Source organism: Melitaea cinxia, chromosome 13 (assembly GCF_905220565.1).
Source record: "Melitaea cinxia chromosome 13, ilMelCinx1.1, whole genome shotgun sequence".
Classification (NCBI taxonomy): domain Eukaryota; kingdom Metazoa; phylum Arthropoda; class Insecta; order Lepidoptera; family Nymphalidae; genus Melitaea; species Melitaea cinxia.
In genome coordinates this window covers 7,326,142-7,352,834 of record NC_059406.1, presented here as the reverse complement: position 1 = coordinate 7,352,834, position 26,693 = coordinate 7,326,142, and the positions used below count along the sequence as shown (strand labels likewise).

Below are 26,693 nucleotides of genomic sequence, written 5' to 3'. Positions count from 1 at the left end.
AAGAGACATGAAATTTAAAATGTATGCTCCAAAGAAGATGAGAAGGTGTCCAAATAATGTATCTTTAGAAATCAACTCCCTTTTGGGGTTAAAACGGGGGATGGTAGGTTGACTCACTCATCACGAAATCTCCGAAACTATAACACCTACAAACTTGAAATTTGGCAGGAAGGCTCCTTATAGGGCATAGACATTCGTTAAGACCGGATTTTACGAAACTCGACCCCTAAGGAAGTAAAATTGGGGTTGGAAGTTTGTATGTAAGTCCTATGTTTTTGAAGTAAGAGACTTGAAATTTAAAATGTATGCTCTATAGATGGTGAGAAGGTGTGTAAATAATGTATCTTTAGAAATCAACTTTCTTTTGGGGTTAATACGGGGGATGGTAGGTTGACTCACTCATCACGAAATCTCCGAAACTATAATAGTCACAAACTTGAAGTTTGGCAGGTAGGTCCCTTATAGGGTGTAAACATCTGTTAAGACCGGCTTTTACGAAACTTGACTCTTACGGCGATAAAACGGGGATTGGAAGTTTATATGAAAGTCCTATGTTTTTGAGTAAGAGACTTGAAATTTAAAATGTATGCTCTATAGATGGTGAGGAGGTGTCCAAATAATGTATCGTAATCTATATATATAAAAGAGAAAGGTCACTGACTCACTCATCACTCAAAAACCGATGGGACCATCCAGCGGTTTTTAATCCATCCAGGATGGACAAAGATAAAATTTGGTAGGGAGGTAGATTATAGTAAGTAGACGTCCGCTAAGAACGGATTTTGCGATATTCCACCGCTAAGAGGGTTTAATTGGGGTTGATAGTTTGTACAAACATAAACAGCAGCTATAAGTTCTCCTGATAGGTTATTTATACTGCAGCCTGAAAATAAAGCTAAAAATGTGGTGTATAGAGAGGTTTTATAAAAATAACTATTAAATTATACTAAATTGTGCCTTTTAAAAAGTTACTCAGTGTTATAAGCATTTCAAGTGACTGAAATAAAAAAAAAGTTTGCGTTAAACATCTTAATAGTAATGCATATCTTCAAAACCACGCGAACGTAGTCGCAGGCAACAGTTAGTTTATTATAAAACAAAGTCCCCAAAAGTGTACGTGGTCGATTCCCTCAAAATCTACTGAACGGACTTTCATGCGGTTTCACCAATGGAGAGAGTGCTTCAAGAGGAAGGTTTACGGAATGACTAAGCCGATTTTGATGAAAGTTTCACTGGAAGTTTGCTGGGAAAACTTTGTGAAACACTGATTTCAACGCGGGCGAAGCCGCGGGCACAGCTAGTTCTCTATATTATTAGCTGTAAGCTGTATTATAGTCTAGCTAAGATCTAACAGGCTTATAACTTATCATCTATACCTAATCTTAAAGCTGTTGTGGCAGGATATACAACTAAAATAAGAAAATATGTACACAGATATAAGTATCTATTCTAAAACGGCATCAAATCCGCGATAATCACCGTCGGCGGAATTTCGGTTCAATGTAAAAATTAACGGTAATACTATGAAAATTATAATGTCATGGCATCATTAAGTATACACACATGTATGTGTAGTTTTCCATTGTTAGTATAACAGTTTTTTTTTTTGCAGTTGATATACGGTAATGATAATATAGACATTATTATCCGAAAGGTGAAAAGCCCAGTGGTAATATGCTAACTTGGGACCACTTTCATTAGGAACAAAAAAAAAATGGAAATAATCTATTCATACCTTTCAGTTTCGCAGATCTTGATTTTGTAAATAGATATTTTTTTACTGCGTTTCGTATTAAAGTCTTTTTTAACAAAATTTACTCAATTATTAAAAAATACACCGTTACTTATATTTCTAAAAAAAAAAAAAAACATTTTATTATTCTATCAATCGTTTTAAAATAGTAGGCTCAGTTGTACACATTAGTTTTAATTTATTTGTTAAATTTATTTAAGTATATATTTGAATCAAAACATTTTAGTTTACGAAAATTTGTATTATATTTAGTTTTTTTGCATTCAAAACATGAACGCTGGATGTTTCGTTAAATTTGAATGTGAAATCACTGTGACAGTGAGATAAATCAGCATCACCCGAGACTCCTCGGCATTATATCACTGTAAAAAAAGTGTTATTTAGATTGTGATAGTGTATATTAAATGTCTCTTATTAAAATCCGTATAAAATATAAATATAAGGAGCTCAGGGGCGAAGAAGTAAAAGCTTTTATAAAGAGCTTTTTCATGCCTTGTTTAAGCTACAGGCGACCAAATCTCTGGCGGCTACCTCAGTCAACACATAAGCCTGGTCGTTGACTTTAGGTAAATTACTTCAGTGTAATAAATCTTTTAGTTGTCTTTTTGATTTAAAATCGGTTGCGATTGATTTTTTAATTTTGTGGTTTAAAAATGTTATTAAATCCGTTTATATCAATAAAAATATCAACTCAGACAAAAAACAAACATTCAGACAAAAAAGAACAACCTCATTTGTTGAAGTCGGGTGACAAGTTAATAAATTCTAGAGCTTCATACAAATAGTATTGATTTAATATGTAAGTGAAAATATTTTATCTATGACAATAAATCAAACGTAATCGATAAAAACAAATGTGCTAGTTCATCTGTAAATCAATAAAAGCAGCTTTTATTAATTATTGATGACATAAAAACTAAAAACTATTTGATTTATACGTACGAGTATAACTGAATTTTTACCTTGTTTCTGACATTTAGAATGCATCCATGACCGAGCGCCAAAATATAGGAACCCAAAATGACTAACGCCAAATATGGTCAATATAATTTTACCTATAAATCATAGTGATATTGACCATGCACAATTAAAACTTAACAAAAAATATTTAATAAAGTTAATGAAAGTGTCGAATATTTTGCTAACCCTTTGACTGAGCTCGAGCTAAAATGTATTTATTCAAAGTCACAATTAGACATTATTTTTTTATTATGACCCGCCCGACTGGGGTAGTAACTCGACCTTACAGAAGACCACAGCTAAATAATACTGTTTTCAAGCAGTATTGTGTTCCTGTTGGTGAGTAAGATGACCAGAGCTCATGGGAGGGGGGGGGGCATAGGGGGTTGGCACCGACTGGTATGCAATAGCAGGTGTCTATAAGCTACGGTAATGGCTTACCATCGGGTGAGCCGTACACTTGTTTGCCGACCTAGTTATATGTGTAAAAAAAAAAACAAATATAGAAATAACGAAGTAAAAAACTGAAGTATATTTTGTGACCACCCCGTCACCAACCCGCCTGCCCAGCGTGGTGACTATGGGCAAAACACATGAGTTCACGTTATTTTTGGCGTAAACTTGTGGAGGCCTATGTCCAGCAGTGGAGTGTATAGGCTGTAATGATGATATTTTGTGAAGTATTCATTCTCTAAAACCCTTTTTATTCAAGTCTTTCTAATACGAGGTCTTTGACATTTGCAATTACAGTACCGTAATATTTCATGTTAGAAAATAACTTCGGGGATGGTAAGCGAAATTTTAGGAGATTGGTACAATCTGGAGAAAGCCTACCATTTACAATATTGGAAAAAAAATCTGACATGCTGACAGGTATTTTAGTTATTGGTTTTAATACATTAGAAGGACATTAGATCTAAGAGTTAACAATGTTACAAAGAAGCAAAGTTTTAGTTTTAATTGTTTATAAATAATTAAAAGTTCGTGTCATATAATGAAAATTACCAAAATAATGACATGTTTTTGAATTTTAATTCCTACTCTTACGATTAGTAACACCTATTACTTTTCTGGTCTGCCTTGCAACTAATGCGCCTTAACTTTTTGCGACCTTTTGCATCACTCTGGGTTAGAAAATTGACTCTTATGTCCTGCTTCATGACGTCTAACCATCACTTTCGTGAGCGTCCGGGAGGTATATTTCCAGTTACAGATATGTCAAGGCACTTTCTTCGCATGTAGTCCGCAGACTGGTGTGCGATATGACTATACCACCCCTAGCGTTGTTATTGTAGCTTGTCGCCTATATCATCCCGAGAATCGACTCTATCGCAATAACAACATCAGGCGAATTCGTTTTAAAAACATTCACCAACCACTTCAAAATTCGCAGCCATCGACGCATCTGGGCTTGGTAACGATACCGATAACGTTACCTCTGACGTCATTAAATAAAAATGTTTTTACTGACACCTCTTACACATCTGCATCTTACCTCTTAGAAAGTGGCATTAATAAAAAATTAATTATGTGGTAGTTGTAGGGTATGCAAAAGTTGGTACTTACTAATATTTTTTTCCCGATCGCAGTCCAGAAATTAAGTTCTGTGCAAAAATGAAAAACACTTCCATACAAAATGTCAACAGTTTTCATGTACCTAAGTGATTTTCTCTGAATTTCAATATGCTAAAATACAGGTTTATGTCATTGTGATTAAAAGTCTAAAGAAAAATTTCAAGCTTTTAAACTGTAAATAATGAACTTCCATACAAATTTCGTTCCCTATTTCACCCATTAAAGATAAGAATTGCTATTAAAGCTGAAATACGCCTTACCTATTCATTTTTAGTCAATAGTCAAGAATTAAAATTTGATGTTTACAACTTTAAAAATGACGCAAATTCCATTTAAACTTTTAACCCCCATCTTGGTATATTTAGAAAGAAGAAGATAAAAATTTCTATTATATAAAAATTTGCCAGGGAAGACATTATGTTGTTAAAAACATTTCATACCATTTGTTGTAATGTCCCTACTCTGTATTTGATTTACCCAAACTTCACGCGTTTAACAGTTTGAAAGACAATGTCCGTTGGATCAGCTACTAGTTTATAGAATTTTCTAATGAATAAAATGTTTTGTTTATTGAAGAACTTTGAAATATAAGATTTGTTCAAGAATAGCTGTAAACCAATTTGTGAGATTTAATTGTTTCAAATATATATACGAAATTTTTATTCCCGTAGAAAATTTACATTTCCTTTAAGTCGAAAACTTGGAGTTACAATTACATCAGCCATTCTCGTGTTAGTAAGGTTTTTGTTAAAAATGTTTGCTGGTACTTTCCACGAAACAAGAAATATTTAAACGTAAATGTGTACCGATCATAAATATAAAGCCAAAGCTAATTAAATTAGATTTTTGGTTGGTCCAAATAAAATTCTTTACTTATTTTTCATTATGCTTTCATTTTTGATACAAGGATGTTAAAAAAGATTACACATTTGGCAGCGCGGAAAAATTGATATTCTTTTTAAAATAAATGGTGAAATCTTTAATTATTTATTCAAGTCAATATTTGAAATAAATTATTACAAGTTTAGAATAATGCGTATATGAAAAGATCGTACTCGTCATAGATTTTTGTTTTTTGATTTGAGTAATACAGACGAATACACATGAATGATAAATAATGTGACTACGACAGTAAGGCGGTGGGCACATGCATATATCAGTAAATCGTTATTAATTCGATAATTTAAATATTAAAAATAATGGGAACAGCAAAGCTATCTGTCTATTTAATTTAGTTAACATAATATAATGTTTGAAATTTTTTCTCAATTTTTTTAAAATGTTCATTTCAATCGAATACGCGTATCATTGTATATTTACTCTGGTCACATTGGTTCAACGCGCCATTCCTGCGTTAAATTTAGAACGAATACTCATTTAGGTTCGGCTTAATATGAGTAAAGTATTTGTAGTACTATGTTGATATAAAAGTCATAAACTTCTACAGCTATAAATTATTTTACGCACACTGTTTATTCTTACGTATTTTTGGGCTATATAATTCAAGTTATAACAAATAGTAGGAATTACTTTTTGTATTACGACCTTCTTTAGTTGTAAATTAAAATTCTGTTAAACATTACCATACGAGTAAATAATAACAAAGAGTTTTTATTCGTTGAAATCACGCTAAGTTCAATGTTCTGTTTTTTGTTTATACTGTATTTTAATAAAAAAGGCAAGGAGTACAAATTGTCATTTTAATGATTAAAAGTTTTTAGTGGGCGGTCATTTGTACGTACATAATTATGTGCGTATGTGTGTAGTATTTTACCCAGTTTGTTACGTTGTGTTGTGTTAGATTTGAAATTAAGTGTACTGTTCTATTACAATGAAATGTTAACTTTGAGCTAATGCGGTACTGTTATAAAAATTATCTCTTGGTCCGTATTATGTATAATGATGAGCGGCAAATATGAGATGATCAATTCCTAAAAAACCTATAACAGATACAGCATGTTTGATTTTGAAAAAATTGTTTCATGTAAGAGAGAGATATATATTTTGATGTTTGCAGCCGCAGGGTAACCTTGATGTTGAGATTATTAACCTGATGCAATATTTGTGTCTAGACCAATTAAATGATTTAATTGATAACGCAATTGGCAGTCACCCTGTTGTCTACGCCAGGGTTATGGATACAAATCCTGCAACGGGTGTAGGTATAATGGTTATACATATATATAAACGATATATAAAAATATATATGTTTGTATGTATGTATATAAAATTTTAATTGTTATAGTAATAAAAATAGTGAGCGTAATCGTTATGGATAAAATGTTTGCGTGTATAGTTAGTAAGTAATATTCCAAAAGTGTTCATTTTTTATGTAGAAACTCATAGAATATGGACCTATATTTGTATAAATAAAAGTTAGTATAATTAAAAAATAGCATTGCATAATTTAGATAACTAAGAATTGTGCGTTCACAGATTAATTAAAAAAAAATAATCTTTTACTGTTATTTGATCTGTATTATATTCCAGCGAGCTATTAAAATGCCAGAAGCAGTGTCACCCATATAAATACGCTTGTGTATGTGCAAGATCATTGTATAGTTATAAAACATTATACTGTCTCTTTAAAGCCGCTTACAATTTATTTTATTTTTTCCCATGTCCTAACTTTTTAATACTTTTGTTTGTCAAGTATGTACCTGATTTAATTTTTTTACTTTTTTAATAATCTTTAAGGTATTTTAATTTATCCTTTGTTATTTGAATTGTCATTGTTGTTTTTGCTGGTTTTCATTTTTAAGTTTTTTTAGTCGCTGTGTCTATCAATGCAGTTCCTGTTACTTATAAATAAAGCAGCGATTACTGCGCAAATGCACGCACATATATCATTGGATAGTTTTTATTGTATACTCTGTTAGCAACCATTGTTTAAATAGAGAAAAAAATAATAAACATATTAAAAGGGTTTTTGTTTAGAGATTTGTGAATATTTTAAATATTCCTTGAGGATAGATGAGGAAATTAGATATTAAGCTTTTGAAAGTTTTTTTTTGTAACTGCGTTGAACAGAAACTTCTGATTAAATTTTACAGAAATGTAAATCTTGTTTCGAAGGTAACGGATACAATAAGCCAATCTGAAGATATTTGAAATACAATAAATTCAATACAAAGAAAACGAAAATATGGATTCAATAAGATAATGCATTCAAAAAGACGTCAACACTAAATCCCTGTATATATACATAAACATACTAATATTGATTTTACCTTTGAATATAATTATGTACGTGTACATTTTTAAATAATTTTCATTTTATGTTTTTTCTATGTTACTCTTTTAGTTTTATCCGCGTTTTCGATTAACTTTTCACTTCCGTGGATCGATAAATACTTAGATTAGTGTGTTCAAAATAATTACGACTGTAGCTAAAATAAGAAAAAATCATGATAAAAATATCACTTTATCATCACTTCAGCCTATTGCAGTCCACCAAAAATGGCCCCTGGCCATAACACCTACGGGAAGAGAGTGGGTGGCTATATTCTTTAATATCGTAGCCACACAGCACAGATAAAAACATATGAAAAACAATTTGTTTCGTCAAAGATCAAATCAAAGCAACACACGTACATTCATTAAATATTCAGGTTTATTTCGACGTTGGACAATCGCTGTAGGGTTACTTTTAAAATAAAAAAAGAGAAAGATCTATTAATCTTTATGAAATAAATACGTATTCATAAAGTTAACAATAATGGATTGAATAACCGTCATAAAAATTCTATATTCTTCCGATTTTTTCGGATTTATTGAACAGATCATATAATATAATAATCAAAATAGCTTTAGAAATATGGCAATTTGTTAAGGTTATAAAGAATGGGTTAACTTGCAAGTCTGAAAAACGTGATGGACTTATGTTTTCTATATAAATTATTTTCAGGCAACATAGATTTTTATGAACTGACGACTCAAATAAAATTTACTGTTTCAAGACAAAATGCAAGGCTTTTAATAACATGAATTTTTGGGTGTCGATTTTCTAAAACAAACTTATTATAACCGCTTTTTTCAATATGGTCTTAAAAACGTATAATAATATTTGTAAAGCGGCGAATATTGAATTATTTAGTGAAAGCATAACAGCATACAAAGGTAAAATAAAAAAAATATGATAGTTTATATAAATAAATACTATAGTATCATTACACTATCTATATGCTATCTATCATTATAGTATCTCTTGGTAATTTTTATTCAAAGTTAATTTATATTTCTATTTTATTTTATTTTTATTTCTGTATATAGAATAATTAGATTTTTTTTCCATTCATTTCTTTATCAAAATCAAAATCAAAATCAAAAATAGCTTTATTCAAATAGGCTCCAAGAGCACTTTCGAATCGTCACTTTATAAATTAAAACTTTAAAAATAAATTATTATTTTTTGTAAAAGTGAATTTAATAAATTATATATTATATAAGTGAGTTATAATAAATATTTCCATAGACGTGTTAAGTTAGCCTATAATTGCAATGTAAGTATAATGAAAATTTATTATGCGGCTAATTTTATCTTACTTCTGTATTAATTACGCCTCAATTAAAATAAAATATAATTCGTCAATTTTCGTATATTATGTTCATTCGTTAATATACGAGTATATATATATATATGTATACTAGCTGATTCGGCAAATGTTGTGTTGCCGCTAAACGCTATTTAAAAATGGGGTTTGGTGGTAGAAGGGTAAAAATTTAGGGTTATATGTATTTTTTAACGCTAAATCATAATAAAATGAAAAATAAATAATTTATCTAAAAATAAAAAATAAAAAAATTGGGGGGACTACCCTTAAAATTTAGGGCGATGAAAATAGACGTTGTTCGATTCTCAGACCTACCCAATATGCACACAAAATTTTATCAGAACGGGTCGAGCCGTTTCGGAGAAGTTTAACTACAAACACCGCAACACGAGAATTTTATATGTATATTAGATAGTGACGTAGAGTATATAAAAGTTTTTATATTCACTATAAAGTTTTTTGTAGCAGTGATTGGTGCGTAATAGTTATACTTTATATACTAGAAAGCAATTACATATAATTATATAGCATGTTTAGTTAATTATGTAATAAATCCGGCAAATTTTATAGGTACTTGTTTTATCAATTTTTCGACTTTAAATATCAAATAATTGACAGAACAATTAATCTGGGGGCACGGTAGAGCCCCCGCCAAGACGAGCCAAAAAAAAAAAACGAAAAGCACTACCTATCTTTTCTCGAAGTGCTTCGTCGTTTTTTTGTACCATCATAACTTGGGTTTGGATTACACTAGATAAACAAAATTCTCAGGATATGATGTCAACAGTAGACTTATTAAACATATAAAGTTTCAATTGCATAGCTCTTATACTTTAGATTTTATTGATGTCTAAAAAACCCCGATTTCGTCACTCACTGATGATCATCAAAATTCTTAGAGTACTTCCTGAAGTCCCAGAAAGCTGAAATTTGGTATGTAAGCTAGTATTAGTACACAAACAACAAAAAAATTAAAAAACTTGGAACTTTTACCCCCCCAACCCCTTAAACTAGGGGGTGGAAGTTTGTATGAGACTTTCGCAAATTTTGATGCTAGAGGTCTGAAAATTAATATAGAAACTCCTTGTTACTGCTTGTTATAAATAATCATAATAAAATACATTAAAAAAAATCGGTTATTAGTTTATGTCGAAAATTTACATTTTGTAATTTTGGTATTTAAGTTTTGGCGGAGGTCACCGTTTGCATATCAGTTCAACATAAAATCAAAAACAGCGTGCTTAAACCAAATATGGTGAAGATTGGATGATATTTATGGTATAAAATGTGTCGGAGGTAAAATGCAGCTATAATATCGTCATAAGCAACTTACAAAAAGAAGTGAAATCCCACCAAAAACATTTTCATGTAAAATGTTGCCAAGACGAGATCATATGGCTCGCACTGTCAAAAAGTTATCAGATCTCATGTAGAGCCAAGCTTCTAACTCTACACGCCCTAACTCTACAAGCCCTAACTTCACAAACTCTACACCTTAGTCAAAATATGTGGCTTGGCCGTTTCGCTACCGTCACGTGGGCTTAAGGTGAAAAATTTATTCACTGTTTATTACTTTTCTGTTATACAATAGTTCTATTAAAGAAAAAATAAAAAGAAGAATAATAAACAGTGAATTATTCACCTTACGCCCACGTGACGGTAGCGAAACGGCCAAGCCGCATATTTTGACTAAAGTGTAGAGTTTGTGAAGTTAGGGCTTGTAGAGTTAGGGCGTGTAGAGTTAGAAGCTTGGCTCTACATGAGATCTGATAACTTTTTGACAGTGCGAGCCATATGATCTCGTCTTGGCAACATTTTACATGAAAATGTTTTTGGTGGGATCAATATTATAAAATAAGTTAAAAAAAAAATTACTTGGTATAAAGACGTCTTAATTTGACACATTCGGCCTGTCGTAGATAATTTTATATGTGTATTATCGAAAAATTCAACGTTGATTTATAGTACAGAACACCTCCTAATGCTTTTAAGTACAAAAATCTTAGAGATATTCTTAAATATATATAAAAATCTTAGAGATAGATTATATATTATTATTTTGGTAAACGATTTCCATAATAATATTCTTTTTACAATCAATTGAGACGTCTAAAATACATTATATAATACAATATATTTTTTTACAAAAGAAATATAAAAATAGACCTAATGCTTGCTGAATTCATACTAAAAACTCAAGTATTTGTCAAGAGTGACGCTGATAAATGCATTTCGGTAATGTATGATGTAGTAACGTTTAGAGATGAGAAATATTAGTTTTATTCTTACATTAAGAAAATCCTTTTTCTGACATTCTGCGAATGTGACCAAATATTTATATTTTTTCGTGTTTCCTTTCCTGTTATATATCGGAAATTGCTTTACTTTCGGTGAGCTATTTTGATTTATTAGACCTAAGTAATAAGTTACGTATTACTCACGCATTACTTGATATACCTGTGATGTAAACGAAAAACTTTAATAATAATATATTATTAACCAGAATTATTTTGTTATATTGAATTTTTATATAACTTACTTTTTTATATAACGTGTTATTATTATTTTTTTTTTATAACTAGGTCGGCAAACAAACATACGGCTCACCTGCTGGTAAGTGATTATCGTAGCTTATAGACAGCCGTCTGCAACACCAGAAGCGTCGCAAGCGCTTTGCCGACCCTATCGCTAGGAGCTCTGGTCGCCTTACTCACCAACAGGAAAACAACACTGCTTAAAAAGGTATTTATTATTTAGCTATGAACTTCTGTAAGGTAATACCCCAGTCGGGCTGCTCCATATTATGAGCAGGAAATTCCTGCTGTGCCCTACCTCACTTAAAATACATTATATAATACATTCAGTCTCGAGGTAATCGTGTCCATAACCCTGAAGCGCCAAATATTAACAATAAGATTATATTGATAAAATTCCTTTACTATTGCCATAAATACATATAAATAATAAATCCTTATAAATTTCTAATATTAGTAACGAAAAATATTTTATCGATACGATTATTGTGCTCTTATACATTTTTTATTGCCGTGAATAAGCCGCGAGCTCTGTTTGGTTCGCCGCTAAGCTTATTAGGTTTGGGATGAAAGAAGATTAATGGTGAGGCTGAAGGAACGAGATTGATTTCGAAGGTTCTTTCGTTCTTGGACTCGGCGATGAAATATGTGGTTACTCACTTAAGACTTATATCAAGTTATAGTTCAATTAAGCCCCTCTTTTTCATGTTATTATTTTATTAAATTCTATGGCTACAGTTTCGATAGCATTAATAAAATAAATTTAATTTAGTTACACGTAAGAGATTTTTATTTAATTTTTTTATTAATTGGCGAAAATAAGATTTAATAAGCTAAAAATGTCATTTTTATTCACTGTTCTAAATATAGTCTATTACCTCTGAAAATGTATGTTTATTTTTACTTTTTCCGGACTCCCGACTCAGGATTTCATTCTACTGGGAACCGTTGAGTGTGAAACGTTTATTTATAATTCAGAATTTGTTCGATCGTTCCGCTTTTGATAAGATTAACTTCTGGTCTTAATTTCGGTAGCGTTAATGAGACAGAATGATTAATCATTCTGATTACTTAAGAAGAATGTGGTCTCACATCGTTTATTCATTGTATTTTAAGTATAAAATGTATCTTATAATACAATAGTTTACAAAATTCAACTGAGGTAGGGCACAGCAGGAATTTCCTGCTCAAAATATGGAGCAGCCCGACTGGGGTAGTACCTCGACCTTACAGAAGATCACAGCAAAATAATACTGTTTTCAAGCAGTATTGTGTTCCTGTTGGTGAGTAAGGTGACCAGAGCTCCTGGGGGGATTGGGGATCGGGTCGGCAACGCGCTTGCAATGCTTCTGGTGTTGCAGGTGTCTATAAGCTACGGTAATCGCTTACTATCAGGTGAGCCGTACGCTTGTTTGCCGACCTAGTGACATAAAAAAAAAAAAAAATAAATAAAAAAATTTTCAAAGTTTTATCCTGGCGTCGATGTGGTGGCAAAACAGTACATTGGCGATGTGGTCGGGTACCTACATTTTACCTATGAACAATATGCTTAAAGTATTAATTGATACTCGGACGAAATCATTTTAAATTTATCTTTCAATGATTAAATTACAATCAATTAATTATCATTAATACAACTCAATTTTAGAATTAAGTTTCTTTGGTCTTGTCTTTTCCATAAACACATGAAAAATGACTAATATCTAACAAACAAGACATATGTACCTAAGTATGTGCAATATATAATGGTTGTAATATGTGTTTTACGGACGAAATCATTTTAAATTTATCTTTCAATGATTAAATTACAATCAATTAATTATCATTAATACAACTCACTTTTAGAATTAAGTTTCTTTGGTCTTGTCTTTTCCATAAACACATGAAAAATGACTAATATCTAACAAACAAGACATGTGTACCTAAGTATGTGCAATATATAATGGTTGTAATATGTGTTTTACGAAGCCAAAGGGTTCGTTCATAATTTGTTTTCCACAGCTCTGTTATGAAACATAGGTCGACCCGTTATCTCTTTACGGCTAACTACCAAAGTAATTTAGATGGAACTCTGTAGGAATTAACTTCAAACCGTTTAGGATTAGCGTCATATTCTATTATTCCAAGAATAGTTTAGTAATTGTATTTTATGAAACGTTTTGATAATTAAATTGCAATATTTATTTGTAGAATTAAGTATCATTGTGTAGACTAATTCAGTACTCTTTACAGCAAGTACATTGATACAGTTCGTATATGGCTAGCTGTTGACACCGCTGGTGTATTGGTGCGTGTAGTCCCCTAAAGAGCATTTGCACATTTGTATTAGTATAAATATTTGTTTCTAACCTGAGTGTACCTATATCTTTGTAACGCCATGTATAGACGCCATAATGTACTTCACTCGTGAGAGCCAAATTACCTGCCAATCCGAAGTGATGTGTTAATTAGGCACGAACGCTTTTTTCTATCTGAAAAAGAGGCCCTTGCCCAGAAGAAGAACGTCACTAGCTGTTTAGTTAAAAAATTGTAAGTTGAGTGTAAAGAACCTGAAAACAGAACCATCTCTTTTTCATTAGCTTAGCTTAGCTTTTGTATATTCTTCTAGCTAGTAACACATTCAGAGTAAAATGTTTTGAAAAAATCTATACTTATATTATAAAGCTGAAGAGTTTGTTTGTTTGTTTGGACGAACTAATCTCAGGAACTACCGGTCCGATTTGAAAAACTCGAGGAAGGCTATAGGCAATAACCACGCTCTCATAGAAGAATGCACTGTTCGTTATTAAACTGGGGTCACTAGCGACTTACCGATCTCCGTTGCAACACGTGAGCTGGCTCGGTCTGGGCAGATCAGCGACTCGGCAGTTCACTAATAGTTCCAATTCATATGGCGAACACCACCATAGGGACACACCAGTTCGGATCTCCAGCGAAAGATATATGTTTTAATCCTCGATCGAGTTAAACGGTAGGTAACAGTATCGTATGCGCTTGCGGCAACGGTTCTCTCGGGACTGTCCAATGCGCCCTCACTAGAGGGCGCGCAACACGGTGCGTTCGGATACAGTAATATGTCGCTAAGAAACCCATTAAAAATTAAAGAAAAAATAATAATATGAAATTGAAATTGTCCAATTTATGTTATCCTGTAAATGTACGTAAATACGAAATAAACAAAAGTTTTGACATTCGAACAAAGATCTTGTCCCGGTACGGAACAATGACCAATGAAGAATGTTTCAAAATTGGGTTTTTTTTTCCTTTTGAGAGCTTCCGCTGCGTGCGCTGCGTAAATTGTTAAAGTTTCGCAAAAATCATGTATGACAGAATTGTTCCCCTTTAAAAGTTACACGCGGACGAAGTCGCGGGTAGAAGCTAGTTTAAAGATATTTTGTAATGGTACAATAAATAGGACTCTTCTAGTAGGGTAAAACCGGGATAGATGCCTCACTTTTTGAAAAAGCCACCTAATTTTAAAAATATGATTTTTATACGAATAATTTTTATTAATGTAGCTAGCTCAATCCTTTATGTTGAATTATGACTATTTTTTTTTCAACCTAGCCAATGCAGATTAAGCAGAAATAAGCTTTTCGTGAACCCTTTTTTTGAGGATAGATGCCTACCTATATGGATAGTTGCCTCACCATGAAAATAGTGAGTAGGATAGATGCCCTTTAAACCGTGTAAACGAAAAACCAAAAACCAAATGTTAGGTTAGGCTACTCCTAAAACATCGATTGTCTTCAAGAAACATTGGCCATAGCAATGAAAACAATTTTGTGTTTTTTTATGTCTTTTAATTGTTATAATTACAATATAATTTTTATATCACACAGATTACAATATATATATATATATATATATGTATATATATAAATTTAATTAAATTCTACAAACATTTATTCAACAAAAGTATAAATTCTTAATTGTTGGTCTAAAATATTCATATCAAGTGTCAACATGCACATTGCACATACTTTCTCATCGAAAGCTGACTGTAGGTTTTCTATAGTCCAAGAACATACTCGAGCTCGCATTTCTTCCTTTCTTTTATATTTTCGTGGCATAGTTCTGCTAGAATCAGTAAAACATCCAAACATAAATATACGTAAATACATAAAAAATATAACAGACACAAAAAAAATAAACTTACTCTGTATATGGTGAATGAAGGGATAGATGCCCCTAAGGGCACCTATACCTTAAAAATCAGGGCAACTATCCTTTGTGATTGGGATAGATGCTCACGTATTTTTTAAATAAATTATAAACAAAATAGCATCTATTTACAAATATATGCAGACTCAATGACCCAGTATATAGACGTGATAAAAAATATAACGGAATTTATTACTATTTATAAAATTATACAACCTTAAATACTAACCTTTAAAACTTTGACTTGTTTGTAAATTTCGCCACGGAGAAAATTACACACACGTTCCAAACGCGTCCTTGCCACACGAATATCTGTGGATATCTGACGTACGGGGTGACTTCGACTCCTACTTATGCGATTAATTTTTATTTGTGAGTTCGGGATGTTAGGTTTTTATAACATGAGGCATCTATCCCACTGCGGCATCTCTCCCGGTTTTACCATATATATTCTACTAGCTGTGCCCGCGGCTTCTCCCGCGTTGAAATTAATATGTCACAAACTTTTCGCGGCAAACTTCCAGTGAAACTCTCATGAAAATCGGCTTAGCCGTTTCGTAAACCTTCCTCTTGCTAATGGTCGAGCCCTCTCTCCAATGGCGAAACCGCATGAAAATCCGTTCAGTAGATTTTGAGCGAATCGATCACATACACTTTTTGGGACTTAGTTTTATAATACACTAACTGTGGCCCGCGACTACGTACGCGTGGTTATGATGTCCGCGCATATCTATGCATTACTATTAAGATGTTTAACGTAAATTATTTTTTTATTTCAGTCAATCGTTCAAGTTGAAATCAATCAGTTGAAATGCTTATTAAACTGAGTAACTTTTTAAAAAGCACAATTTAGTATAATTTAATAGTTATTTTTATAAAACCTCTCTATACACCACATTTTTAGTTTTATTTTCAGGCTGTATATGTAAACTATCAACCCCAATAAAATCCCCTTAGCGGTGAAATATCGTAAAATCCGTTCTTAGCGGACGTCTGCTAACTATAATCTACCTCCCTGCCAAATTTTATCTTTGTCCAACCTGGATACCATCCAGTGGTTTTTGAGTTCTTGTGATGAGTGAGTTAGTGACTTTTCTCTTTTATATATATAGATTACGATGCATTATTTGGACACCTCCTCACCACCTATAGAGCATATATTTTAAATTTCAAGTCTCTTACTTCAAAAACATAAGACTTTTATAGAAACTTCCGACCCTGTTTTACCCCCTTAAGGGTCAAATTTCGTAAAATCCGTTCTTAGTGGATGTCTACGCTCTATTAGGAGCCTTCCTGCCAAATTTCAAGTTTGTGGGTATTATAGTTTCGGATATTTTGTGATGAGTGAATCAACTTATCATCCCCCGTTTTAACCCCAAAAGGGGGTTGATTTCTAAAGATACATTATTTGGTCACCTTTTTATCATTTATAGAGCATACATTTTAAATTTCAAGTCTTTTACCTTAAAAACATAGGACTTTCATACAAACTTCCAAACCCCGTTTTATCCCCTTAGGGGTCGAGTTTCGTAAAATCAGTTCTTAGGGGATGTCTACGCCCTATAAGGAGCATACTTGATAAATTTCAAGTTTGTAGCTGTTATAGTTCCGGAGATTTCGTGATGAGTGAGTCAATCTACCATCCCCCGTTTTAACCCCAAAAGGGAGTTGCTTTCTAAAGATACATTATTTAAGCACCTTCTCACCATCAATGGAGCATATATTTTAAATTTCAAGTCTCTTACATCAAAAACATAGTACTTTCATACAAACTTCCAACCCCCGTTTTACACCCTTAGGGTTTGAATTTCGTAAAATCCGTTCTTAGCGAATATCTACGCCCTATAAGGAGCCTAATCTGCTAAATTTCAAGTTTGTAGGTATTATAGTTTCGGAGATTTCATGATGAGTGAGTAAACCTACCATCCCCCATTCTAACCCCAAAACGGAGTTGATTTCTAAAGATACATTATTTGAACACCTTTTCATCATCTATAAGGCATACATTTTAAATTTCAAGTCTCTTACTTCAAAAACATGGGACTTTCACACAAAGTTCGAACCCCCGTTTTACCCCCTTAAGGGTCAAATTTCGTAAATTTCGTTCTTAGTGGATGTCTACGCTCTATAAGGAGCCTTCCTGCCAAATTTCAAGTTTGTGGGTATTATAGTTTCGGATATTTTGTGATGAGCGAGTCAACCTATCATCCCCCGTTTTAACCCCAAAAGGAAGTTGATTTCTAAAGATGCATTATTTGGTCACCTTTTTATCATCTATAGAGCATACATTTTAAATTTCAAGTCTCTTACTTCAAAAACATAGTACTTTCATACAAACTTCCAACCCCCGTTTTACACCCTTAGGGTTTGAATTTCATAAAATCCGTTCTTAGCGAATATCTACGCCCTATAAGGAGGCTAATCTGCTAAATTTCAAGTTTGTAGGTATTATAGTTTCGGAGATTTCGTGATGAGTGAGTAAACCTACCATCCCCCGTTCTAACCCCAAAACGGAGTTGATTTCTAAAGATACATTATTTGAACACCTTTTCATCATCTATAAGGCATACATTTTAAATTTCAAGTCTCTTACTTCAAAAACATGGGACTTTCACACAAAGTTCGAACCCCCGTTTTACCCCCTTAAGGGTCAAATTTCGTAAAATTCGTTCTTAGTGGATGTCTACGCTTTATAAGGAGCCTTCCTGCCAAATTTCAAGTTTGTGGGTATTATAGTTTCGGATATTTTGTGATGAGCGAGTCAACCTATCATCCCCCGTTTTAACCCCAAAAGGGAGTTGATTTCTAAAGATGCATTATTTGGTCACCTTTTTATCATCTATAAAGCATACATTTTAAATTTCAAGTCCCTTACTTCAAAAACATAGGACTTTCATACAAACTTCCAACCCCCGTTTTACCCCCTTAGGGGTCGAGTTTCGTAAAATCCGTTCTTAGCGGATGTCTACGTCCTATAAGGAGTCTACTTGACAAATTTAAAGTTTGTAGATGTTATAGTTTCGGAGATTTCGTGATGAGTGAGTGACCTTTCGCTTTTATATATATTATAGATTATAGATTATAGATATAGATAAATAGGAATATTTTATTATTTATATTCAAAATTTATAAATGGACCAATTAATGAAAAACGAGTGTGCTTTAGACCACACAACTGAAGTAAAATTTTCTATCTTCACTAACTTATATTTTCCTCTCAACTTCCGATCACACTTTTCGTAATGTTCTCGTCACGTCACACCTCCTCAAACAAGCGTGCGTAAGGAAGTTTTATTTAAAACAATTGGGTATTTATATAAAGCGGTATTTTTTTAACATATTACAAACTCATAACTATTTCTGATTAAATAAATAAAAATATATGTTTTACAAAAATATGTTTAATAGTTTTCAACGTATTAAACTACGTTTGTGTTTTGATACATATGTAATCATTTTTGTGTAGTGGTAACTACACAAAAATGTTTAAATTAGATCGTAGACGTACGTAAATATTTGTTACTGGGTTCGCCGTAGTTTATCGTCTCGCTGTACCCCGGAACCGCAAGCACAGCTGTCGGTTCCAATTATTATAATAAACACTTAATAACTGCCCTGTTAACTGTTAACGTAATACTATTAGTACAAAGAGAAAGGGACTTTGATCTTTCCAAGCACATAAATGTCCCATTACTAACAAGCTATTTGGCTTCATTTATCGATTTCAAGTTGTGATAACAAATTAACGTAGCTTTATTATCATATTTTGAATATATTATACTACAATTAGTGAGAGAACATATTTATGTAAATCAAATTTAGCCGTTACTGTTGAATTAATGTGTTCTGGATAGAATTGTGGTTTTATTATACTTTATTACCATAATATATTAACCTATAGCTCATCTATATATTAAAACGTGAAGCATAAACTTTGTACCTCTTTTTAGAAAAATTGCACGGACGGAGGAGTATGACATTTCGTACACTTATAGTTTATATAGAAAATAAGTGCAGAATGCTAATATTTTTTTATTATGTATAAAAACATATTAAATTAATAAAAAAAAAACACACACACACACACACTACCATGTATCTGAAACACATACGCATATTATACTATTTTGTTGATTGTCAAAGTCTGTAGTCAAATCGAAAAATTTTAAAAATGGTTCTTTATTTTGATTATTTTTTGGTTTTTGTAATTTAAAATTTGTAATTTAAAGTTTTAATTAATACTGAGCTGACAATATAAATATAGTCGTTTTAATCAATTACTTTCAAGCAATTGTACAGTATTTTTATGACTCTACTAATGGTAGTGCTAGTATTATAGCCAACTATAAGTACTGGAATTTATAGAATCGAATGTAGATAAAACTATAAATTAAAATTGAAAAGAATAATTTAGTGCCGGTTTCTAAAATAATACTATATCGTTACAATTTTGCACGTTATTCTAGATTAGATTAAGCTCTACTAATGGAAGTACGTATTGGTAAACAGCACCTTGCATATGTATGCATATGAAGTAGTAAAGTTACAAGAAGTACCGTTCTCCTACATGAAAAAAGAGGCATATGCCAATCAGTGGGATGCTATAGGCTGAATCACTCAAATATGCTTTACTAGAAAATTGTAAATCGAATTTGTGATCGAATGTACTTATTCTTAGCTGGGCAATGATGTTATCACCTTACAGGTGAAGAATTAGATATTAATTTACTACGTTGCTTCACTAACAGCTGATTTGCGGGTAGTTTCTTTATAATGAGTAAAGATTTTATCAGAAAGCCATGCCAATGACCGCAACCTGTTTTAGTATCTCTTTAAGGGATGGTGGGGAGACCCACAATGACTACAGTTTTAGTAATTAATAGTATTAAATACTATAGACGTGTGTGTGATCTGAATATTAAAACTCAAGCTAATAGGTCTGAAAATTCTTATTTTCTCTTTTTATTGGAGCTGTATTTCATCGTTCAGGAATAATAAAATGAAGTATGCGTCAACAAAAGTTTGAAAATAGCGGTCTTACTAATGATATATAACGTGTTATAGACAAAAACGATAGAACCAAGCTTAAAAAGAGGACGATCAAGTGCGTAGTAAATAAATCCATGACGTGAAGTAATTTTCAGAAATGAACGAACCTTCAAAGTGAAAAAAATGACATGCTTGTACTGGGAATTGGACCTAATTCAATTATTAAGTCGAATACAATATAAAATCCCTGATATTTTATTGATATTAAACAACTCATCACAAATTAATTACTTTCGTAGATATTGAAAAAATGAAAATCATTTAACAAACAGTGTCATAAGTCCGTTTTTTTGGGGCGTGTACTTGTTTGATTCCACAACGAAATAGACACACACATCTGTCATTGTTTGCCGTAGTCGTTGTTTGTACTGACTTAATGAGGATTACCCTTGAATTCTCGTGTAAAGAAAAAATAAAGTATGTTTTTGGAAACGTAATACTATCAAACGTGACAAGATTTTCTGAAAAGACTGATAGTCTTCAGTACTTTATAGACTAAATCGAGTCTATACATAGTTATAGTTAGTACAATTAAAGTCTAATAATTAGGATAAATCTGTCGGAAATACTACAGAAACAATTTTTTTTTTTTGTATTTTTATATATCATTTATAATATTGTTAAAACCTTGTATCGGTGTGCGAAAGTGTAAATAAATAAATATTGTTTCTTTTGTGGCCTATCATCAAGCCGGCGTATCTAAAAAAAAAGTATTTTATTGAATCTCTGAGTTTATTCAATATAATAATATGTAGATTTCTCAATAAATGTGTATTACGGTTAATCCTGTAATATCTCACAGCTGGCTGGGCGTAGACCTCTTTTCCATGTTGGAAAATTTGCATAATTAAAGTGACGCTAAGCCTCATTTTAATTGTATTTTTTAAATTCAGATTTCCAATAAAATTCATATTCATACAATAAGTCAGTATGCTATAACGTTTACAATGAACAACCTTGAATGATGTTATGTACGGTGACCTTTCACGTCATACTTTTGATACAATGAAATGGAACCATAAGAATGACCTTTGCATAGTTCATTAATAAATATTAAACATTTATTATTTTAACGTCATTAAAATAATATAATATAATAAGAATGTAAATACCTCTACACCTATTTTGGAACACATTACACTTCAATTATTTGGCCTTATATTTTTTGAAAATTCTGAGATACTAAAAATCCCTAATTAGCCTCTTTTTATGATATTATACTCTTTATTAGAATATAAGATCTGAGTGGTTCTTTTATTGTTCTAGTCAACAAATGAGCAATAAAGAGTATAGCAGGATAAGTATTGTGAATCGGCCCCCAATGAAAACTTCTATCCAAATTCATGTTATAGTATCAACTCGATGTGCGTATGCAATTTATATGATTTTTTTTGCCGTATTCCGCTTTAATCTAGAAATATGGCTATATGAATGATTATCCGTTAATACGGAATATGTAAATACGGAATATACTCTTTAACGTTTCCTACAACCTCATTTTGGATTTATCTCTTTAGCTCAATTATTTTTTAAGATATGGCTGTTTGACGACAATATATAGGGGAGAGAGGGGCTTGTTGTAACATTTTTCATGAAAACTAATATATCTTGAAATCTATTGATTATATTGCTACTAAATAAAGATGGATGGATGCTGTAACTATTCCTCTACCCAATAAAGTAAAAATAATACCATAACTATTAGCCATTATTTTACAATCAATTATTTTCTAGAAGAAGTGCGGTGTTACAACTTACCTCGTACTTGGGGCAAGTTGTAACATCTACCGGGGTAAGTAGTTGTACGGATGGGACTGAGGAGTGTTAATTTAAAAAGACGTGTTCATAGCAAAACTGCATGTTTATTACTGACATTTATTTATTTATTTATTTATTTATTTAACATTAACACCAACAAGACATACACTAACAAGAACAAAAAAGATAAATTTTTACAATATTAAGTATAAGTGTTGCCTTAATTATAGGTGTTACACACAATTCGCAAAAAGAAAACAGACGCACAATATACAAATAAAGTTATATGTAACAAATTCATATCAAATTTAATCACAGAAAAAAAATCGACTATAAAAATCATAAAAAATATAAAACAATTAAATTTAACATTAAAATTTATCACAAAATATTGAAAAATTTATAAGGAATTCCAAGGACATTAATTATTAATCACAATATTACTATTAATTAAATCAACATTCATTCACACACATAATAGATAATAACAATAAAAATCATCATCATACTTAATCATACAGCATAAAGGAACCACAATACAAACATCATAATCAAGAATCATTAAAATTATAAAAATTTAACAAATTGTACTTAAATTTAAAAAGATTGTCTGAAAAAATATCGATATCCGCTTTTGTGTTTTTCTGTTGATCATTAAGAGTTGATGCACGAAAACCATTCCGCTGAATTGATTTATAAACGGAGTTGTAACTCAACATTAACCTATTAATCGGAGAATATCGGCCCTGACGTGAGCGTGTACGTTTTTCCACGAAAGGTGTAAAAGCTGACGGTCTTATAGTTCTAGTTTGGGCACGAATATTTAATTGAGCTAGTAAGTTGGGACAGTCAATGGCGCCATTCATTAATTTGTGCAAGAATGTAAGATCGAGAAGTCGTCTCCGACCCGAAAGTGACTGGAGTTGAAAGTACTCAAGCTTATCCTCATAATGTCTAAGATCTTTAAGTACCCTATTTTCATACGAGAGGTGCCAAATAAATCTTTTTTGGATTCTTTCTATTCTCTGCGAATAAACATTAAAGTGGGGATTCCAAACAACGCTGCAGTATTCCAAAATACTTCGTACCAAGGCCGAATAAATAATTATTTTAGTGTGAGAATCCCTGAATTGCTTACAATTACGCAAGAGGAAACCAAGTGCCTTAAAACTACTGCTGACAATGTTATCAACATGAATATTGAAACGGAGTTTACTATCAAGTGTAACTCCTAGATCACGTATGTAAGAGACTTCCGACAGTGCACTACTACCAATAAAATACGTTCTCGAGATTGATGTTTTTTTCCTAGAATATCTTATAACGCGACATTTATCAATGTTCAAAACCATCCCGTTATCACGACACCATAAAATCAAGCTATTCAAATCCGCTTGGAGTAATTCAGCATCAATATCTGAGGTAACTTGTCGAAATATTTTAAGATCATCAGCAAACAGATAATATTTTGAATATTTAATGCAACTACTGACATCGTTGATGAATATGTTAAACAGCAAGGGCCCAAGATGTGAGCCCTGGGGTACTCCTGAAACAGCATAAAACGGGTCAGATGCATAACCATCAACGACGACCGTAGAAGATCGCATAGTAAGATATGACTTTAGCCAATCCAGCAATGGACCCGCCACACCTATCACCTCAAGCTTTTTGATCAAGATACCGTGATTAACTTTGTCAAAGGCCTTACTGAAGTCTGTATAAATTGTGTCAACGGAATTACCACTATCAAGAATTTCAGTAATGTCTTCAACAAAGGAAACGAGATTAGTGACCGTCGATCGAGCTTTCACAAACCCATGCTGTTCTGGAGCCACGAATTGCTTAAAGTGCCATGAAACAACGGGATAAATAAGCAACTCAAATACTTTTGCAAAAACCGAAACAATGGAAATGGGTCGATAGTTTTTGGCTTCTTCTCTATCACCTGCTTTAAATAAGGGCAGCACAAGAGCCTCTTTCCACAATGTTGGATATGTACCAGTAGCAAGAGATTTATTAAAAATTAATGTAAATGGTAAAGCCAATGAACCAGCGCAGTTCCGGATAAACACCGATGGAACGCCATCTGCACCTGGGCCTTTATTTATGTCAAGAATTTTTAAAACATTGTAAACTTGATCCACTGTAAAGCTTATGTTATCAAGGTACAAATTACTACTTGGAATCGCAAGATTATACTCATTATTATTACTATTGCCATGACCAACAGCATCATTTTCACCTTTTCCGACATATACTGATGAAAAATGGTCAGCAAGAATATTACAGATGTGCGTCCCATCGGCAGTAAATCCATCACTACCCCTTAGTCTCGAAGGATAAGAGCTTCTGCCTTTCTTTTGCTTTATGAATGACCAAATTAACTTTGGATTAGACTTTAAAGAAAGCTCGAGTCGTTCTATATATTTATAATAAGAGAGCTTTAGCAATCTGTCGCACCTTTTCTTTAACAGTTCAAAAGCAAGTTTATCACGAGGATTGTCGTATTTGCGAACCCTTATCCTATATTTATATTTTTCCTTAATGCACTTAATAAGACTCGATGAAAACCAAATAGGGTACTTTTGACTGCGAGGTTTCCTGATGGGAACATATGTACGTATTAATTCACGAACCCGGTCATAGAATAATGTTACCATCGCATCAACACAAGGGCAATGACTCAAAATCTCCCTCCAGTCAATTCCATCAAGACACCTTATTATATTTTCATAATCAGCCTTGTGAAAACAAAATTTTGCAAACGCGAAATTAGGGACTAGTGAACCTGTATCAACAAAATTAATGGAAAAAACCAGTGGTGGGTGATAAGGATCAATACACGACAGAGCGTCAGGACATGCGAGAACATCTTCAATTTCAATATTTGACAAAATGAGATCAAGAATATTATTTCTAATGTTCTTTATGTGGTTAAACTGGTACATGTCATTGTATGAGAGGAAATCAGTTAATAGATTTTGTAAATAGCTGTTGGAGAGCTCAGCACGAAGACTATGCCCATGAGATCCCCGCGACCATGTAATACTACTCATATTGAAATCGCCGGCAATAAGTACGCTATCATTGAGCGACTCCAACACTCGACAGGAATTATCAATGAAATTTTTAAAGATATGTTTTTGTACCGGTGGGGGGATATAAACAGCACATATATAAAGCCTTTTACGCTTTCCATTTATATCGCTTACAGTCATGCAAACCCAAAGATCCTCACACTCAGATTCAAAATTTAAAAACCTTGCAGACTCAAATTGCTTAGACACTGCTATGAGCACACCTCCGCCGTTACTCGAGGCGTGAAATCCGCTACTCTCCCGATCACGTCGGTAAACAATATATCGATCATCAAAAATCTCAGAATCGAAGACGCCCGCATTCAACCACGTTTCGGTCATTATTACAATATCATAAGAGTTACAAACCACATTATTAAATAAATCAATTGTCTTTGTCCTTAAACCACGAACATTTTGGTAGTAAATAGAAATATTATTTTGTAATGGGCCCAATAGTAATAACGTTAACAAAATTTAGCGCTAGTCTATGACAAATTATTTAGAGTGTCATGATTCCGTATATGTACGTAGTTTGATCCGTCAGATTTTCGGGCAAAAATCTTTCCATCACGAATCCATACAAACTGGAAACCTAACTCCTTAGCCTTACGACGAGTTGCAGCATGAAGAATTTTCGCTTCAGGCGTGAGATTTTCCACAACATATATCGGAGTTTTCTTATCACTTGCAATTCCCAAATGACCAGTAGTAAGCTTATCAGTACTATTATTTTTGTTATATTTAATAGTTGCTGCTAGGAACTCGTCACGCAGCCTAGGACTACTAAACTTCACCAATATTGATCTCGGACGAGGACTCTTGGTATTCATCTTCGCAGTTCTTGCACAAAAGTGAATATTTTCCTTGGACACCGGGCATTTTATAATTTTACCCAGTTGTTGGACCGTGTTGATCAAGTTTTCTTGCTTGTTCTCCGGAACACATTGTATTTCCATATTTGAAGCTCGGGTCTGTTGTTCGAGTTGCATAAGCCGAGTCGAGACAGCTTGGTTAGCCGCACGCATAGTATCATTCTCTTTTGTTAGGACCTGTATTTGTGCGGAATGGATAGCATTATCAGATTTTAGCTTTTCCATGTCCTGACTCAAAAATGACAATGATGCTTCGCAGGAGGCCATTGTGTTTTTAATTTCCTGAATTCTAGGATTCAAATCATTGTCAAAAATTTTACGCAGTTCATCTCTAATTATTTCACGCACACTGGTAGCTGACAAACAGGAACAAATAGAACGAGTCTTCACGC

General features: G+C 32.5%; 1 long non-coding RNA gene across 1 annotated transcript; it reads left to right on the top strand.

The window, feature by feature from the left end:
* Positions 1-1,730: 1,730 nt before the first annotated feature.
* Positions 1,731-22,518, top strand: LOC123659004. The gene is made up of 4 exons (XR_006743955.1): positions 1,731-1,741; positions 3,037-3,042; positions 12,329-12,336; positions 22,386-22,518. It is a non-coding gene; the product is annotated as an uncharacterized LOC123659004 (long non-coding RNA).
* The last annotated feature ends 4,175 nt before the right edge of the window (positions 22,519-26,693 follow it).